Here is a 19,805-nt window from a genome sequence, read left to right as displayed (position 1 = left end):
GAAAAATGAAGCTTGGAGTGGAAAAAGAGGATAGAAGTACAGAAGCCTTTAAAAATGCCTGCATGGAGCAATAGTGGGAACCAGTCACATTTCTTCTTTCCTTGCTTTCTGTGATGACATAAATAGAAAGTAAGAACACGTTAAACAAAAGGCAGAGCTAGGATTTTACAGGTCTTTATTTTGGCAGGCTGGAATGACAAACGCCTCTTCCGGGGCTGCGACACGTTTTGAGGAATGGCAGAGAACGGAGGCAAAAGGTGCCGGGGAGCCCTTTCTGTTCCATTTAGCCCCTGCAGCTGCTCCGCTGGTTTCAGGGCACTCGCTTGGTTCGTTCCTAGAGAAAAAGGCTACGGCATGATTTTCAAAACTACTGCCCATCCACAGTCAGAGTTTCCTACATTCCTGGGTACAAATGAGTGGATCGAGAGAGGGCTTCTTTTCAAATTAGTTTAGCCATAGCTTCCTATTCTTTACCAATACCTGTGAAAAAGAAACACTTGCCAGGTTTTAGTATTCTACACACACCCCTCCCTGGGAATTTTGGGGTAGCTTTGGGTCCCTCTGCGGGACGGCACCCAGCGTGACCCCCCCTCTCATCTGCCACCCACCCGCTCCCCCACCGCAGTGTGCGTCCCTCTCCTAGCGACCTTGGGGTGCCCCAAATGACATCAGAGCCCCGAGTCTTCAGCCCCTAACCCTGACTCCCGAAGAAGGCACAGGACGAGTCCAACTGCCCCGGACAGCAGCCCAGCACTCCCTTCCAGCCCTTCCCACGCGTCCATCCCCCCAGAAAGGGACTCCGCCGCAACAAGGAAGGGGGGGCAGCCCCCAGAAGGCTCGAAGCTCCTGCCCCGCCTCGCTGTCGCGGGCCAGGGGCAGAAAGAGGGAGCGGCAGAGGCGGCGGGGACGCGGCACGGCCGGCACGGCACAGAGCGGGGGCCGCTCGCAGCGCGATGCCGGCGGAGCCGCAGGTCCGGCAGCGCCGGGGCGGGGTCCGAGCGGCGCGGGGGATCCGCCGAGAGCCTCCGGCCCCGTGCGGGGACTCCCGCAAGGCCCGGGGGGCGCCGGGCTCCGGCCCTCGGGGCTTTATTCTCCGGCGCCCCGAGCCCCGCGGCTGCGGGGGAAAGAAGCGAAGGGGCGACGGGAAGAGAGGAGGGAGAGCGGGGCATGCGAAAGGTCGGGGAGGGAGGACGGGCTGCGGAGGAAAGCGGGCGGGGAAGGGAAAGGCCGGCAGGGGAGGAAGAGGGACGGTGAACAGAGGAGGGAGAGAGGGGGAATGGAACGGAGGAGCAGGGCAGGGACAGGACAGGAAGGAGCCGAGTTTGGGGGGGGACACGGAAACGGGGGAAAGAGAGGTAACTGAGGGGAATACGGGGAGGAGGATGGAGCGGTAGAGAGAGGGACAGGAGGGGATCCTCCCAGCGCCCCGGCTCCGCCCCGGCGCCCCGCCCTGCCCGGGCTGCTGCGCTCGGCCGAGCTCGGCTCGGTTCGGCTGGACTCGGCTCCTCGGCCAGCTTCGGCTACTTTGGGCCACGCTCGGCTATTACCAGCCGCATTCGGCTCGATTAGCCTCTTCGGCAAAGCTCGGCTCGCCTCGGCTGTACTCGGAGCCGCTCGGCTACGCTCGGCTCCTCGGCCAGCTTCGGTTACTTTCGGCTAAGCTCGGCTATTTCCGACCGCATTCGGCCCCACTCGCCTCTTCGGCGCAGCTCGGCTCCACTCGCCTCCACGGGCCCTCCCGGCCACTTTCGGCCACGCTCGGCTATTCCCGCCCGCACCCGCCTCCATTCGCCCACTCCCACAGCTCGGCTCCCTCCGGCTCACACATTTCCTCAGGGCACCTCATTCCAGGGCACACAAATTGCAGCCCCTAAAGGCTTGCGGCTCTTTCAACACACACTTGTAACTCAACTCTCGGGACAGAGCTGATGGCTCCTTTAGGACAAGAATAGTTACATCTAAAAGCAATTCCCTCATTTTGCATCTCCTTTTCATTTAACCCCCCCCAAAATCCCATACATATCACAAGGAATGTGCAGTTCTGGTTTCCCCACCCTCCGTATACTATTTGTACAAAGGACCTGGCCACAGCACACACAACTGAATAAAGCCCAGCTTCAATAATCAGAACAACTGACATTTGTTTACAAATTAGGTGCAGTTTTGTATGGTGCTGCGTACCCTCGGAGGCGAGTCGAGGAAAAAGAGCTACAGCACTGGAACCTAAGTTTTAGCAGCTGAGTCATTTGTAACTTGTGCCATAAAGTAAACCAAGCATCACTACAGTATTATCTGCTGAAGTTCTCCACTGTAGGTTTAAGGTACAGCAGCACGTGCTTTACTCCCAACAAAAGCTGCTCAGGTGGGGGGAGCCGGGAAGCCAAGTCTCTCCACTTTGTCTGAACACCATCTTCCAGGAAGGTACTGCTTCCTCTCTCCCAGGCTCCCTTCAGCAAAGTAGCAAATACAGAATCCGGTGCCACAGAAGGCTCTTGCCTGACCTCCTTGTGGTTTTCAAACTGTTTAAAGCGAAACAAAAAGCGTAAGAGAAAAACAGTGATGAGTATGAAACAAAAGTCTCTTCAGCCACCTTTGGTTTGAGATGAGCTCTGAACTGAAGCTCTGGGAGCACAGGCGTGCAGTCCTGCTAGAACAGAGCTGTCCAGTAGTGTCCCCAGGGGTATCTGGAGTGTTCACACTGCTGAACTGAGAAAAACTCACCAAACCCAGCCCAGGGGCCTGTGATCCTCCACCCACCTGGGGGAACTCCGGGCACTGTAAACAGAGGCCACAGCGCACACCAGGCTCTGCTGTGCCTGCTGAGGAGTCTCTGTATGAGCCCTGAGGCCTGGTATCGCCTCCCAAACACCACAGAGACCTCTTGTGTCATCAGAGAAAAGCCCTGGAGCAAACGTGTGTCCCCAGCACGATCAACAAGGATGCAGAATTACCTCCTCAATAAAAACGCTGTTCCTGATGGAAATGTAACCTCTGTCAACTGTGAGGATTTTATAGGAATACTGGCTCAAGAATTCAGTGACTTCAGGTATTCCATACCACAGGTTCCTGGGACTACTTGGGCATCCAGAGTCTATAGTATCGGTTAAACTGGTAGAGCTGAGGATACTTAGCAGCTTTGTCACAGAGCTGGAACGTCAAGCAGGGAGAAAGGGGCTCTCTCGGAGAGTGCAGGAGGCCAGTGAAAACAGCAACAAAGTCCTCCACGACATCTGCTCCTAGAAAAGCCAAATAAATTAAACTATTGACATGAGCACGGACACTGGGGCAACCTTCCTTACTTTGGGCCTTGCCAGCAGCCCACAGAGCCTCACGCAGAAAAGAACTGAACGAGATCAAAAAGTGTTCGCAGTGACCTAGACACGTGCTCCTGACTGCAGAGGTACCTGAAAAACCCTCCAGACATCATCAGCTCCTGCTGAAGCAAACAATCCACCTTCGCTGTCTTGTGCCAAAAACACGCCCGTCTCTTTACAGGGAGACACCCTGCCAGGCACCGCCTCAGAGAAGAACCGAGCTGTACTGGGGGGATACACCCAGCCAACGTGTACAAGTTAAACAGAATTTTCTGTCAGAACTGGGACTTTCAGCACCCCCCAGGTGCTACTCGACTGCCACATACACAGACAGGGCTTCGTGAGGTGCTCTGCGGTTGGCCAGTCCTGTTCCAAGCCCTGCTGATGCCCCTGTGGTTTTAACGCTGTCCTCAAGGAGGTAGTAGAACCTCGCAGTATTTGCCCCTGGAGCTTAATTTCTGAAGTTTTCCTTGGGAAACGCATCCATTTCCTACTTAACAAGGCAGTCCCCTCTCCCTGATCTCGGGAAGAGCTGCCCACAGGCACGGGAAACACCTTCCTCTCCTGATCGCCATGCTCTGCCCTTAAAACGCTGTGTTACTGAGGCCAACTACTTCCAGACCAAGACTGTCCATGCAGGGACAGTGTCCCTTCTCTTCAGGGTCAGGGAATTAGGGCAGAAGCACCTACAGAGCTTCAATGCCCCTCTTGAGCACAAAACACCATCAATCTGCACCTCCTTCTGCTTGCAGGGAAGGTAATAACATGCCTCAAGGTAAAAAATTATAAACGGTAAAAAATTATTACAAGAGAGTAGAAATGATGCCACTTTCACTCCACTGCTAGAAACGACACATAAAACATAAAAAAAAAAAACTGTACCTGTTCCGTTTTCAGACTGAAGCAACAGCATATTCCTGGCTGCTAATGCAGCAGGGACAACAGCACTGAAGGGAAATGTCTGGATAATCACGCCTTCATTTAAAGAGAACACAATTTCCTCATCTAAGCCATCACTGCCCTCCATCAGAACAGCCAGCATATCCACGACATCTAATAAGTGAAGGAAAAAATGTAAGCAGAGGATCCAGACTAACTGGGAAAACAACAGAGGTAGAATGCAACATTCCAGGAACACAAGGTATCTTTTTAGTTCCCAAAAAAACCCAAAAACAAAACAACAAAAAAAAAAAAAAAAAAAAAAAAAACGAAAGCAAACAAAACAAACAAGAAAACCTTAAAAAAAAAAAAAAAAAAAAAAATTCAAAGGCACATTTGCCAGGCAATACAATGTTGGGGGCAGCACAAAAATCACAGCTGTACTTCATTCTGCCTTTCAAAGCTGCTGTCCAGCACAGGTTGCCCAGAGAAGCTGTGGCTGCCCCCGGATCCATGGAAGTGTCCAAGGCCAGGCTGGACAGGGCTTAGAGCACCCTGGCATGGTGGAAGGTGTCCCTGCCCATGGCAGGGGGTGGAACGGGATGAGCTTTAAAAAAAGGTGCCTTCCCATCCAAACCCTTCTGGGATTCCACGATTCTGTGAACAGCTTCAGGCAGGACTACATTTCCATTGTAGTTCAATAATGCTGCTGCAAGAACACGAAGAGAGATTTCAAATACCGTTAAAGTGGCACAACCACATCAAAAATTACGTCTGGGAGTAAAGTGGAAACTCTGCTGATTCCAAGGACACATGGAGGGCTGAATCCTGGAGATCCTTACATAACAGGATCTCTAGAGTTATCCATCCCCAGTTTGTTGCTTAGGGTTAGAAAAGGTAGCCCCAAGTCGTGGAGTTCTGTTCTTAAGGGGTTACCACATACCATCAATGTGAGAGACGGGGATGCTGATGTTTGATCAGAGTCCTGTAGCAACCTGGAGCACGCTGGCTTCCCGAACCAGGTCTGCTGCTTTGTCCGTGTAGCGGTAGGGCTTTGTCCTCAGCCTTCAGCAGGATCTGTCAGCAAAGGTGGAGAGAAAAGTAGAGTGCAGCGCCTCTCAAGCATGGGGGAACCATGTGCTGCTAAGGAAGACCACGTGCTGAAAGTGGTTTGAAGCCGGGTGGGTTTTGGGAGGACAAATTCCATATTACTTCTGCAGGATTCTGTCTGCAGTTCCTGCTCTACAAACCAAATACATCAAACGACAAAAACAAACAAATAAAAAAAAACCCACATTAAATTAACAACAACAAAATAATTATTCCTACCTCAATAAACCCATAACGCCTCGAACCATTCCAAGGAGGGCGGCAGGAGGGGCGGGCAGAGCCAGGGCCCCGCTCCGCCGCCCCGGCGGCATTTTCCGGCACGCGGCCGCTCCCGGCGTCTGGAGAGGGGCGCGGGGCCGGGAAAGGCGGCGCAGCCCTGCTCCGATGCCGCTCGGCCGCGGCCCGGGAGCGCTGCGACCGCGCCTCCGCCGCCCGCCGGCACCGGCCCCACCGGGCTGCCCTCGCCGCCATCCTCGCCGCCGCTGAGCCGCCTTCAGCCCTCCCCTCACTCACAGACACCGCCCCACTCGCCGCTCGCTCCCGCCCCGTCTCGGTGGTTTTGCCGGGCGCTGGCTGGGGGGCTGCAGTACCACCCTCTGTCCACAAGGCGGCAGCACTTGTCAAGAGAGTGCGCGACAAGCACTCGCAAGATGGCGGCCCGTGAGGACCTTGACGGAGACAGGCGTTTTGCCGATGCCTGTCGGCTCGTGCCAAAATCCCGCAGGCTCGCGGTGCTGCTGACCCCACAGCCCGTGTGCACGGCACCAGAACTGCCGCGGAAAATCCCCTAGGGGGGCGCCGGCGGTGCGGGCAATTCAGGCAGTGTGGAAAACAGACACGGGTCCTCGACTTTCTTGTCCTCGTTTTTGCACCCTCTTGAGAAGGTCAAGCCGAGTCCGCGCCAAGCCACTCCCAAGATGGCGCCCGCGGGCTGTGTCTGTAGTACCCACCTCTGTCCACAAGGCGGCAGCACTGCCGCCCGCCACCGCCGGGGGCCGCCGCTCGCCTCGGGGCCGCGGGCGGGGCAGGCGGCAAAAAGAACGGGCGCCGTCCCCTCCGGAACATCCTCGGTAGCAAATGCCCCAAAATATCCCGCGCGGAAAAGAACGCCAACAAAAAAAAACCCCTTGCCTCTAACCCAACAAGAACCAAAAGAAAAAACCTTTTCTTTTAAACTGCATTTCAATGTATTTTATTTTTATATTTTTCATATTTATATTCACATTCGGATTTATAATGTATATTGATGTATAACTGAATTTTTATAATTTCTTACATTTATTTCTATTATATTTTATTCTATTTTAGTACATATCTTAATGTATTGCTTATATATTTCTATAGTTAGATTTAGATTTCTAGAAGGTTTATATTGCTTAAAATAAACCCCTGCCTCCATCCAAGTCAAAATCTTTAAAAAAATCCCATTATTTAAGCTCCGTTTACATTTATCTCTATTTTTTGCATTTATATTCAAATTTACATTTTAAATGTAGATTGATGTATGATGTTATTTATAGCCTATCTCTTCCTAATACTTATTTTTATTTTTTTATATTTTTATATATATCTGTATACATCGAATATATATTTCCATATTTAGAACGATATCAAAATAAAATGTATATTCATATTTTTTCTATTAAAGCCCTGTCTCTAACCAAATTTAAAAAAAAAAGCTCTGTCTATAAGCAATACTTGATTATTCATATAATTTTTCATCATTATAGTCACATTTGTATTTCTACTTTACACTGATGTATTTATAAATATATATTATATATATTATAAGGTAGCAAGATAGATAAATTATTATTTAAACTCTATTTCGTACATACTGCTAATACTTATATTTACTTACCACTGAATTTTTATATAGATCTTAATGTATTTAGGATATATTTCTACACATAGATTTCTAATTTTATTTTATTTATATTTATAATTTTTGTAATAAAACCCCTACCTACTACCAAATAGAAAATAAAAATCCCCTTTATTTTAAACGATATTTAAATATTTCTATATTTTATTTTTAATAGTACTTATATCTTCTATCACAATATATTGAGGTACTATATTTTGATATATAATATTTATGACATATAATGTGTTATAATAACACATATACTGTAAAATATGCATTATGTACTGCATTGATTTCTATTATTTTGTAATTTTTATATTTATATATCCACACGAATTAATTATACAACTCTATATGGTTATTTTGCTTGTATTTATAATCTCTATTTATATGTATTTATATATACATATAAAATACTCTATATCAAACAATATAATACCTAATAGTAATGGATAACATTATTTATGTTACATGTTTTATTTATATGTATTCCGTTTATATTTAAAATTGAAGGTTTATATTCCATTTTCATATTTATGCATTTCTTTTGTTTCATTAGAGTTATAGTTAAAACTTTGCAGTTATAATCCAATTCCTAAAAATAAAATGCCAAAACAAACAGCATCAAATTCCCACCAATACCATCCAAAAAATTCAGAAAGGCTCCACCAGCCAACCAACTACCAGCAGAAAAACCCACACTACACTCCTTTCACTAACAGTTCTTATCACATCACAAAAATGAAACAAACATTTAAAACAACCTATAGAAATCCACACAGCAAATCACAAAAACCACTAAAATGAAAAAAAAAAAAACCCAACTAACTTACTATACTGCAAATCATACAACAGACCCCGAACGTTTCTAAAAAAAATAACCAAAACTCTACCACTACACTAACTCATAAAGAGAACCCAATGCTCTATAAAATGAACTAAAAAAACCCACCAAATAATTACAGATATTAAAAAATCGAAACCACGAAGGAAAAAAAATTCACCACCCAGATAAAATAACTGCGCATAAAGACCATATACCCATGTTCCCAAAAATAAAACTAATAAATAAACAACAGCCAAATACATCAAACTAAAAAAAAATATATATATATATATTAACAACAACAAAATAATTATTCCTAACTCAATAAACCCATTATGCCTCAAACCATCAAAACACAAATACCACCTAGAAATAAACACGTCGCCAAAAGAGAAATGTAACAATTTTAATAACTCCCGAACTCTCTGCAACAATAAAACATACGCGGCAATCAAATATGCCAAATGCATAAAACCCCTATAACATAATAAACAAGAATGCAATAATCAATATTAAAAAAAACCTCACTGATTAACTACAGGACACTACCTCAAACCCACCAAAACAAACACTACATATGCTCATGCTAATAAAAGCCTTCACAAACGAATTAAAAACCTAACGTCTACTTCATGCTACGACCCATAAAAACCATTGTAAACCTTTAAGAACACATTCTTTAGAAACATAAGAACGGATCAAAAAGAAATCCAACAACACTCAATCAAAAAAAACCCCCTTGTCATGCGCACCTGAAGCAAGAACCGTAACAACCAAAAAGTAACACCATGGCCCTTCTCCTACAGCAACTACGAACAAAAGAAAAGGATCCCATAAATTCCTCAAAACCACCGCAGCGAGGGAGGCTGGAAGATGCGGAGCCGCGCTCCCGGCCCCGGGCGCAGCGCGGCTCCGGCAGGAAAGCGGATCCTCCGGCAGGCAGAGGCGGCGCCGCGCCGGCAGACCCCCGCCCGCTGCCCCCGGCCCGGCGGGGCCGGCACCGGGCCCGGGGGGCCCCGGCGGCGCCCGAGCCCCGCGCCCGGAGCGGCGGCACCGGCCGGCACCGGCGCGCCGCCCGCGCCGCCTCCCCCGCCCGCCGGCCCGGCCAAAGCTCCGCTCGGCTCCGCACGGCTCGCACCGGCGCGGCTCCGGCGGGCCCGCGGCAGCCCAGCCGCGCCCAGCTCCCCTTCCGCCCCGGCCAGCCCCGGCACTGCCGCCAGGGCTCCGCGCCGGACCCTTCGCTGCCGGGCCGGGGGCAGAAGAAGCGCCCCGAATGCAGCGGCACAGCGCGATCCCCGCCCTGCCAGCGCTGCCACGGCTGCAGCTCCCTTCCTCTGAAGGCCCGACAGTGACGCCACGCTCCGGCGCTCACCTCACCCCAACGAGGGCACAGAAACGTGCGCTCCCCCCCTTCAATTGCGTCCCCTAGAAGAGCAGAAAACAAGGGGCCTGCCTCAAATAATGGTAAAAGGGAGAATTTTACCTCAATCCAAACCTCTTAAAAGGCGGGACCACAGGACTGACCCCTCCATTTCAACCTCAGGATGACGAAATTTCAAAGGGAAAGGACAAAAGCCCCCACTACAAAGGCGCACCGGCTCACCTGTTTGGCTACTGCTTCTCGGCACAAGGGTTTGTCCCTCGGCTCCTCCTTTGAGCAATGCTCCACGTCTCCAAGTGCATATCCAGGTGATCCCCCAGACCCCGTCCGAAGCACTCACCGTCCTTCCAGGAGACAGCCCCGGGAGCCCCCCATAAACTCCTCTTCTCCAGCAGCTCCGTGCAAAAGCGATGTGAGGAAAACCCCCTAAATCAGCCCCCGGAGGAGCCGCCCCCTCCTCATCATCCTCACAGCTCACACCTGGGGCTGCTCTGAGCCCCCATCATCCTAACAGCTCACACCTGCCGCTGTTGCCACTCTCCAACAGCGTCTCTCCCTCTCCAGCACACAGCGCACTTCTCACAGACACAGATCCAACAGAAATCTGCTACGGGTGTCAGCTTTTCTTAATCCATCTGGTTACACGATTAAAACACATACATGCATTGATGGTCATTGAGAGAAAGCTTTCCCCTGGAGAAAATAGTCACTTTGGTAGCACACTTTGATATATCTGTGGAAAAGCAGAATCAGCACCAACTCCTAAGACCCCTGCTGAGGAACCCAGCCCTCCTTGGGACACCCAAAGCAGCAGACCTCGAAAAAGGAGGGGAAAAATGAAGCTTGGAGTGGAAAAAGAGGATAGAAGTACAGAAGCCTTTAAAAATGCCTGCATGGAGCAATAGTGGGAACCAGTCACATTTCTTCTTTCCTTGCTTTCTGTGATGACATAAATAGAAAGTAAGAACACGTTAAACAAAAGGCAGAGCTAGGATTTTACAGGTCTTTATTTTGGCAGGCTGGAATGACAAACGCCTCTTCCGGGGCTGCGACACGTTTTGAGGAATGGCAGAGAACGGAGGCAAAAGGTGCCGGGGAGCCCTTTCTGTTCCATTTAGCCCCTGCAGCTGCTCCGCTGGTTTCAGGGCACTCGCTTGGTTCGTTCCTAGAGAAAAAGGCTACGGCATGATTTTCAAAACTACTGCCCATCCACAGTCAGAGTTTCCTACATTCCTGGGTACAAATGAGTGGATCGAGAGAGGGCTTCTTTTCAAATTAGTTTAGCCATAGCTTCCTATTCTTTACCAATACCTGTGAAAACGAAACACTTGCCAGGTTTTAGTATTCTACACACACCCCTCCCTGGGAATTTTGGGGTAGCTTTGGGTCCCTCTGCGGGACGGCACCCAGCGTGACCCCCCCTCTCATCTGCCACCCACCCGCTCCCCCACCGCAGTGTGCGTCCCTCTCCTAGCGACCTTGGGGTGCCCCAAATGACATCAGAGCCCCGAGTCTTCAGCCCCTAACCCTGACTCCCGAAGAAGGCACAGGACGAGTCCAACTGCCCCGGACAGCAGCCCAGCACTCCCTTCCAGCCCTTCCCACGCGTCCATCCCCCCAGAAAGGGACTCCGCCGCAACAAGGAAGGGGGGGCAGCCCCCAGAAGGCTCGAAGCTCCTGCCCCGCCTCGCTGTCGCGGGCCAGGGGCAGAAAGAGGGAGCGGCAGAGGCGGCGGGGACGCGGCACGGCCGGCACGGCACAGAGCGGGGGCCGCTCGCAGCGCGATGCCGGCGGAGCCGCAGGTCCGGCAGCGCCGGGGCGGGGTCCGAGCGGCGCGGGGGATCCGCCGAGAGCCTCCGGCCCCGTGCGGGGACTCCCGCAAGGCCCGGGGGGCGCCGGGCTCCGGCCCTCGGGGCTTTATTCTCCGGCGCCCCGAGCCCCGCGGCTGCGGGGGAAAGAAGCGAAGGGGCGACGGGAAGAGAGGAGGGAGAGCGGGGCATGCGAAAGGTCGGGGAGGGAGGACGGGCTGCGGAGGAAAGCGGGCGGGGAAGGGAAAGGCCGGCAGGGGAGGAAGAGGGACGGTGAACAGAGGAGGGAGAGAGGGGGAATGGAACGGAGGAGCAGGGCAGGGACAGGACAGGAAGGAGCCGAGTTTGGGGGGGGACACGGAAACGGGGGAAAGAGAGGTAACTGAGGGGAATACGGGGAGGAGGATGGAGCGGTAGAGAGAGGGACAGGAGGGGATCCTCCCAGCGCCCCGGCTCCGCCCCGGCGCCCCGCCCTGCCCGGGCTGCTGCGCTCGGCCGAGCTCGGCTCGGTTCGGCTGGACTCGGCTCCTCGGCCAGCTTCGGCTACTTTGGGCCACGCTCGGCTATTACCAGCCGCATTCGGCTCGATTAGCCTCTTCGGCAAAGCTCGGCTCGCCTCGGCTGTACTCGGAGCCGCTCGGCTACGCTCGGCTCCTCGGCCAGCTTCGGTTACTTTCGGCTAAGCTCGGCTATTTCCGACCGCATTCGGCCCCACTCGCCTCTTCGGCGCAGCTCGGCTCCACTCGCCTCCACGGGCCCTCCCGGCCACTTTCGGCCACGCTCGGCTATTCCCGCCCGCACCCGCCTCCATTCGCCCACTCCCACAGCTCGGCTCCCTCCGGCTCACACATTTCCTCAGGGCACCTCATTCCAGGGCACACAAATTGCAGCCCCTAAAGGCTTGCGGCTCTTTCAACACACACTTGTAACTCAACTCTCGGGACAGAGCTGATGGCTCCTTTAGGACAAGAATAGTTACATCTAAAAGCAATTCCCTCATTTTGCATCTCCTTTTCATTTAACCCCCCCCCAAAATCCCATACATATCACAAGGAATGTGCAGTTCTGGTTTCCCCACCCTCCGTATACTATTTGTACAAAGGACCTGGCCACAGCACACACAACTGAATAAAGCCCAGCTTCAATAATCAGAACAACTGACATTTGTTTACAAATTAGGTGCAGTTTTGTATGGTGCTGCGTACCCTCGGAGGCGAGTCGAGGAAAAAGAGCTACAGCACTGGAACCTAAGTTTTAGCAGCTGAGTCATTTGTAACTTGTGCCATAAAGTAAACCAAGCATCACTACAGTATTATCTGCTGAAGTTCTCCACTGTAGGTTTAAGGTACAGCAGCACGTGCTTTACTCCCAACAAAAGCTGCTCAGGTGGGGGGAGCCGGGAAGCCAAGTCTCTCCACTTTGTCTGAACACCATCTTCCAGGAAGGTACTGCTTCCTCTCTCCCAGGCTCCCTTCAGCAAAGTAGCAAATACAGAATCCGGTGCCACAGAAGGCTCTTGCCTGACCTCCTTGTGGTTTTCAAACTGTTTAAAGCGAAACAAAAAGCGTAAGAGAAAAACAGTGATGAGTATGAAACAAAAGTCTCTTCAGCCACCTTTGGTTTGAGATGAGCTCTGAACTGAAGCTCTGGGAGCACAGGCGTGCAGTCCTGCTAGAACAGAGCTGTCCAGTAGTGTCCCCAGGGGTATCTGGAGTGTTCACACTGCTGAACTGAGAAAAACTCACCAAACCCAGCCCAGGGGCCTGTGATCCTCCACCCACCTGGGGGAACTCCGGGCACTGTAAACAGAGGCCACAGCGCACACCAGGCTCTGCTGTGCCTGCTGAGGAGTCTCTGTATGAGCCCTGAGGCCTGGTATCGCCTCCCAAACACCACAGAGACCTCTTGTGTCATCAGAGAAAAGCCCTGGAGCAAACGTGTGTCCCCAGCACGATCAACAAGGATGCAGAATTACCTCCTCAATAAAAACGCTGTTCCTGATGGAAATGTAACCTCTGTCAACTGTGAGGATTTTATAGGAATACTGGCTCAAGAATTCAGTGACTTCAGGTATTCCATACCACAGGTTCCTGGGACTACTTGGGCATCCAGAGTCTATAGTATCGGTTAAACTGGTAGAGCTGAGGATACTTAGCAGCTTTGTCACAGAGCTGGAACGTCAAGCAGGGAGAAAGGGGCTCTCTCGGAGAGTGCAGGAGGCCAGTGAAAACAGCAACAAAGTCCTCCACGACATCTGCTCCTAGAAAAGCCAAATAAATTAAACTATTGACATGAGCACGGACACTGGGGCAACCTTCCTTACTTTGGGCCTTGCCAGCAGCCCACAGAGCCTCACGCAGAAAAGAACTGAACGAGATCAAAAAGTGTTCGCAGTGACCTAGACACGTGCTCCTGACTGCAGAGGTACCTGAAAAACCCTCCAGACATCATCAGCTCCTGCTGAAGCAAACAATCCACCTTCGCTGTCTTGTGCCAAAAACACGCCCGTCTCTTTACAGGGAGACACCCTGCCAGGCACCGCCTCAGAGAAGAACCGAGCTGTACTGGGGGGATACACCCAGCCAACGTGTACAAGTTAAACAGAGTTTTCTGTCAGAACTGGGACTTTCAGCACCCCCCAGGTGCTACTCGACTGCCACATACACAGACAGGGCTTCGTGAGGTGCTCTGCGGTTGGCCAGTCCTGTTCCAAGCCCTGCTGATGCCCCTGTGGTTTTAACGCTGTCCTCAAGGAGGTAGTAGAACCTCGCAGTATTTGCCCCTGGAGCTTAATTTCTGAAGTTTTCCTTGGGAAACGCATCCATTTCCTACTTAACAAGGCAGTCCCCTCTCCCTGATCTCGGGAAGAGCTGCCCACAGGCACGGGAAACACCTTCCTCTCCTGATCGCCATGCTCTGCCCTTAAAACGCTGTGTTACTGAGGCCAACTACTTCCAGACCAAGACTGTCCATGCAGGGACAGTGTCCCTTCTCTTCAGGGTCAGGGAATTAGGGCAGAAGCACCTACAGAGCTTCAATGCCCCTCTTGAGCACAAAACACCATCAATCTGCACCTCCTTCTGCTTGCAGGGAAGGTAATAACATGCCTCAAGGTAAAAAATTATAAACGGTAAAAAATTATTACAAGAGAGTAGAAATGATGCCACTTTCACTCCACTGCTAGAAACGACACATAAAACATAAAAAAAAAAAACTGTACCTGTTCCGTTTTCAGACTGAAGCAACAGCATATTCCTGGCTGCTAATGCAGCAGGGACAACAGCACTGAAGGGAAATGTCTGGATAATCACGCCTTCATTTAAAGAGAACACAATTTCCTCATCTAAGCCATCACTGCCCTCCATCAGAACAGCCAGCATATCCACGACATCTAATAAGTGAAGGAAAAAATGTAAGCAGAGGATCCAGACTAACTGGGAAAACAACAGAGGTAGAATGCAACATTCCAGGAACACAAGGTATCTTTTTAGTTCCCAAAAAAACCCAAAAACAAAACAACAAAAAAAAAAAAAAAAAAAAAAAAAAAACGAAAGCAAACAAAACAAACAAGAAAACCTTAAAAAAAAAAAAAAAAAAAAAAATTCAAAGGCACATTTGCCAGGCAATACAATGTTGGGGGCAGCACAAAAATCACAGCTGTACTTCATTCTGCCTTTCAAAGCTGCTGTCCAGCACAGGTTGCCCAGAGAAGCTGTGGCTGCCCCCGGATCCATGGAAGTGTCCAAGGCCAGGCTGGACAGGGCTTAGAGCACCCTGGCATGGTGGAAGGTGTCCCTGCCCATGGCAGGGGGTGGAACGGGATGAGCTTTAAAAAAAGGTGCCTTCCCATCCAAACCCTTCTGGGATTCCACGATTCTGTGAACAGCTTCAGGCAGGACTACATTTCCATTGTAGTTCAATAATGCTGCTGCAAGAACACGAAGAGAGATTTCAAATACCGTTAAAGTGGCACAACCACATCAAAAATTACGTCTGGGAGTAAAGTGGAAACTCTGCTGATTCCAAGGACACATGGAGGGCTGAATCCTGGAGATCCTTACATAACAGGATCTCTAGAGTTATCCATCCCCAGTTTGTTGCTTAGGGTTAGAAAAGGTAGCCCCAAGTCGTGGAGTTCTGTTCTTAAGGGGTTACCACATACCATCAATGTGAGAGACGGGGATGCTGATGTTTGATCAGAGTCCTGTAGCAACCTGGAGCACGCTGGCTTCCCGAACCAGGTCTGCTGCTTTGTCCGTGTAGCGGTAGGGCTTTGTCCTCAGCCTTCAGCAGGATCTGTCAGCAAAGGTGGAGAGAAAAGTAGAGTGCAGCGCCTCTCAAGCATGGGGGAACCATGTGCTGCTAAGGAAGACCACGTGCTGAAAGTGGTTTGAAGCCGGGTGGGTTTTGGGAGGACAAATTCCATATTACTTCTGCAGGATTCTGTCTGCAGTTCCTGCTCTACAAACCAAATACATCAAACGACAAAAACAAACAAATAAAAAAAAACCCACATTAAATTAACAACAACAAAATAATTATTCCTACCTCAATAAACCCATAACGCCTCGAACCATTCCAGGGAGGGCGGCAGGAGGGGCGGGCAGAGCCAGGGCCCCGCTCCGCCGCCCCGGCGGCATTTTCCGGCACGCGGCCGCTCCCGGCGTCTGGAGAGGGGCGCGGGGCCGGGAAAGGCGGCGCAGCCCTGCTCCGATGCCGCTCGGCCGCGGCCCGGGAGCGCTGCGACCGCGCCTCCGCCGCCCGCCGGCACCGGCCCCACCGGGCTGCCCTCGCCGCCATCCTCGCCGCCGCTGAGCCGCCTTCAGCCCTCCCCTCACTCACAGACACCGCCCCACTCGCCGCTCGCTCCCGCCCCGTCTCGGTGGTTTTGCCGGGCGCTGGCTGGGGGGCTGCAGTACCACCCTCTGTCCACAAGGCGGCAGCACTTGTCAAGAGAGTGCGCGACAAGCACTCGCAAGATGGCGGCCCGTGAGGACCTTGACGGAGACAGGCGTTTTGCCGATGCCTGTCGGCTCGTGCCAAAATCCCGCAGGCTCGCGGTGCTGCTGACCCCACAGCCCGTGTGCACGGCACCAGAACTGCCGCGGAAAATCCCCTAGGGGGGCGCCGGCGGTGCGGGCAATTCAGGCAGTGTGGAAAACAGACACGGGTCCTCGACTTTCTTGTCCTCGTTTTTGCACCCTCTTGAGAAGGTCAAGCCGAGTCCGCGCCAAGCCACTCCCAAGATGGCGCCCGCGGGCTGTGTCTGTAGTACCCACCTCTGTCCACAAGGCGGCAGCACTGCCGCCCGCCACCGCCGGGGGCCGCCGCTCGCCTCGGGGCCGCGGGCGGGGCAGGCGGCAAAAAGAACGGGCGCCGTCCCCTCCGGAACATCCTCGGTAGCAAATGCCCCAAAATATCCCGCGCGGAAAAGAACGCCAACAAAAAAAAACCCCTTGCCTCTAACCCAACAAGAACCAAAAGAAAAAACCTTTTCTTTTAAACTGCATTTCAATGTATTTTATTTTTATATTTTTCATATTTATATTCACATTCGGATTTATAATGTATATTGATGTATAACTGAATTTTTATAATTTCTTACATTTATTTCTATTATATTTTATTCTATTTTAGTACATATCTTAATGTATTGCTTATATATTTCTATAGTTAGATTTAGATTTCTAGAAGGTTTATATTGCTTAAAATAAACCCCTGCCTCCATCCAAGTCAAAATCTTTAAAAAAATCCCATTATTTAAGCTCCGTTTACATTTATCTCTATTTTTTGCATTTATATTCAAATTTACATTTTAAATGTAGATTGATGTATGATGTTATTTATAGCCTATCTCTTCCTAATACTTATTTTTATTTTTTTATATTTTTATATATATCTGTATACATCGAATATATATTTCCATATTTAGAACGATATCAAAATAAAATGTATATTCATATTTTTTCTATTAAAGCCCTGTCTCTAACCAAATTTAAAAAAAAAAGCTCTGTCTATAAGCAATACTTGATTATTCATATAATTTTTCATCATTATAGTCACATTTGTATTTCTACTTTACACTGATGTATTTATAAATATATATTATATATATTATAAGGTAGCAAGATAGATAAATTATTATTTAAACTCTATTTCGTACATACTGCTAATACTTATATTTACTTACCACTGAATTTTTATATAGATCTTAATGTATTTAGGATATATTTCTACACATAGATTTCTAATTTTATTTTATTTATATTTATAATTTTTGTAATAAAACCCCTACCTACTACCAAATAGAAAATAAAAATCCCCTTTATTTTAAACGATATTTAAATATTTCTATATTTTATTTTTAATAGTACTTATATCTTCTATCACAATATATTGAGGTACTATATTTTGATATATAATATTTATGACATATAATGTGTTATAATAACACATATACTGTAAAATATGCATTATGTACTGCATTGATTTCTATTATTTTGTAATTTTTATATTTATATATCCACACGAATTAATTATACAACTCTATATGGTTATTTTGCTTGTATTTATAATCTCTATTTATATGTATTTATATATACATATAAAATACTCTATATCAAACAATATAATACCTAATAGTAATGGATAACATTATTTATGTTACATGTTTTATTTATATGTATTCCGTTTATATTTAAAATTGAAGGTTTATATTCCATTTTCATATTTATGCATTTCTTTTGTTTCATTAGAGTTATAGTTAAAACTTTGCAGTTATAATCCAATTCCTAAAAATAAAATGCCAAAACAAACAGCATCAAATTCCCACCAATACCATCCAAAAAATTCAGAAAGGCTCCACCAGCCAACCAACTACCAGCAGAAAAACCCACACTACACTCCTTTCACTAACAGTTCTTATCACATCACAAAAATGAAACAAACATTTAAAACAACCTATAGAAATCCACACAGCAAATCACAAAAACCACTAAAATGAAAAAAAAAAAAACCCAACTAACTTACTATACTGCAAATCATACAACAGACCCCGAACGTTTCTAAAAAAAATAACCAAAACTCTACCACTACACTAACTCATAAAGAGAACCCAATGCTCTATAAAATGAACTAAAAAAACCCACCAAATAATTACAGATATTAAAAAATCGAAACCACGAAGGAAAAAAAATTCACCACCCAGATAAAATAACTGCGCATAAAGACCCACCATAGATATACCCATGTTCCCAAAAATAAAACTAATAAATAAACAACAACCAAATACATCAAACTAAAAAAAAATATATATATATATTAACAACAACAAAATAATTATTCCTAACTCAATAAACCCATTATGCCTCAAACCATCAAAACACAAATACCACCTAGAAATAAACACGTCGCCAAAAGAGAAATGTAACAATTTTAATAACTCCCGAACTCTCTGCAACAATAAAACATACGCGGCAATCAAATATGCCAAATGCATAAAACCCCTATAACATAATAAACAAGAATGCAATAATCAATATTAAAAAAAACCTCACTGATTAACTACAGGACACTACCTCAAACCCACCAAAACAAACACTACATATGCTCATGCTAATAAAAGCCTTCACAAACGAATTAAAAACCTAACGTCTACTTCATGCTACGACCCATAAAAACCATTGTAAACCTTTAAGAACACATTCTTTAGAAACATAAGAACGGATCAAAAAGAAATCCAACAACACTCAATCAAAAAAAACCCCCTTGTCATGCGCACCTGAAGCAAGAACCGTAACAACCAAAAAGTAACACCATGGCCCTTCTCCTACAGCAACTACGAACAAAAGAAAAGGATCCCATAAATTCCTCAAAACCACCGCAGCGAGGGAGGCTGGAAGATGCGGAGCCGCGCTCCCGGCCCCGGGCGCAGCGCGGCTCCGGCAGGAAAGCGGATCCTCCGGCAGGCAGAGGCGGCGCCGCGCCGGCAGACCCCCGCCCGCTGCCCCCGGCCCGGCGGGGCCGGCACCGGGCCCGGGGGGCCCCGGCGGCGCCCGAGCCCCGCGCCCGGAGCGGCGGCACCGGCCGGCACCGGCGCGCCGCCCGCGCCGCCTCCCCCGCCCGCCGGCCCGGCCAAAGCTCCGCTCGGCTCCGCACGGCTCGCACCGGCGCGGCTCCGGCGGGCCCGCGGCAGCCCAGCCGCGCCCAGCTCCCCTTCCGCCCCGGCCAGCCCCGGCACTGCCGCCAGGGCTCCGCGCCGGACCCTTCGCTGCCGGGCCGGGGGCAGAAGAAGCGCCCCGAATGCAGCGGCACAGCGCGATCCCCGCCCTGCCAGCGCTGCCACGGCTGCAGCTCCCTTCCTCTGAAGGCCCGACAGTGACGCCACGCTCCGGCGCTCACCTCACCCCAACGAGGGCACAGAAACGTGCGCTCCCCCCCTTCAATTGCGTCCCCTAGAAGAGCAGAAAACAAGGGGCCTGCCTCAAATAATGGTAAAAGGGAGAATTTTACCTCAATCCAAACCTCTTAAAAGGCGGGACCACAGGACTGACCCCTCCATTTCAACCTCAGGATGACGAAATTTCAAAGGGAAAGGACAAAAGCCCCCACTACAAAGGCG

General features: G+C 49.3%; 2 long non-coding RNA genes across 4 annotated transcripts; both read right to left on the bottom strand.

Moving 5' to 3' along the window:
* Positions 1-158: 158 nt before the first annotated feature.
* LOC144246679 (uncharacterized) lies at positions 159-8,986 on the bottom strand. The gene is made up of 2 exons (XR_014958038.1): positions 4,197-8,986; positions 159-3,236 (listed from the first exon to the last, which is right to left on the bottom strand). It is a non-coding gene; the product is annotated as an uncharacterized LOC144246679 (long non-coding RNA).
* Positions 8,987-10,366: 1,380 nt separating this feature from the next.
* On the bottom strand, positions 10,367-19,203 carry LOC144246680 (uncharacterized). Of its 3 annotated transcripts, none has more exons than XR_013340345.2 (3): positions 14,406-19,166; positions 13,161-13,445; positions 10,367-12,728 (listed from the first exon to the last, which is right to left on the bottom strand). It is a non-coding gene; the product is annotated as an uncharacterized LOC144246680 (long non-coding RNA). The 3 variants fall into 3 exon arrangements; XR_014958037.1 differs by having other exon boundaries at positions 10,367-13,445; positions 14,406-15,481; positions 15,734-19,166; XR_014958036.1 differs by having other exon boundaries at positions 10,367-13,445; positions 14,406-19,203.
* Between the last annotated feature and the right edge of the window lie 602 nt (positions 19,204-19,805).

This window comes from Lonchura striata, chromosome 11, assembly GCF_050655825.1.
Source record: "Lonchura striata isolate lonStrDom1 chromosome 11, ASM5065582v1, whole genome shotgun sequence".
NCBI classification, from domain to species: domain Eukaryota; kingdom Metazoa; phylum Chordata; class Aves; order Passeriformes; family Estrildidae; genus Lonchura; species Lonchura striata.
This window is presented reverse-complemented; position numbering and strand designations above follow the sequence as displayed.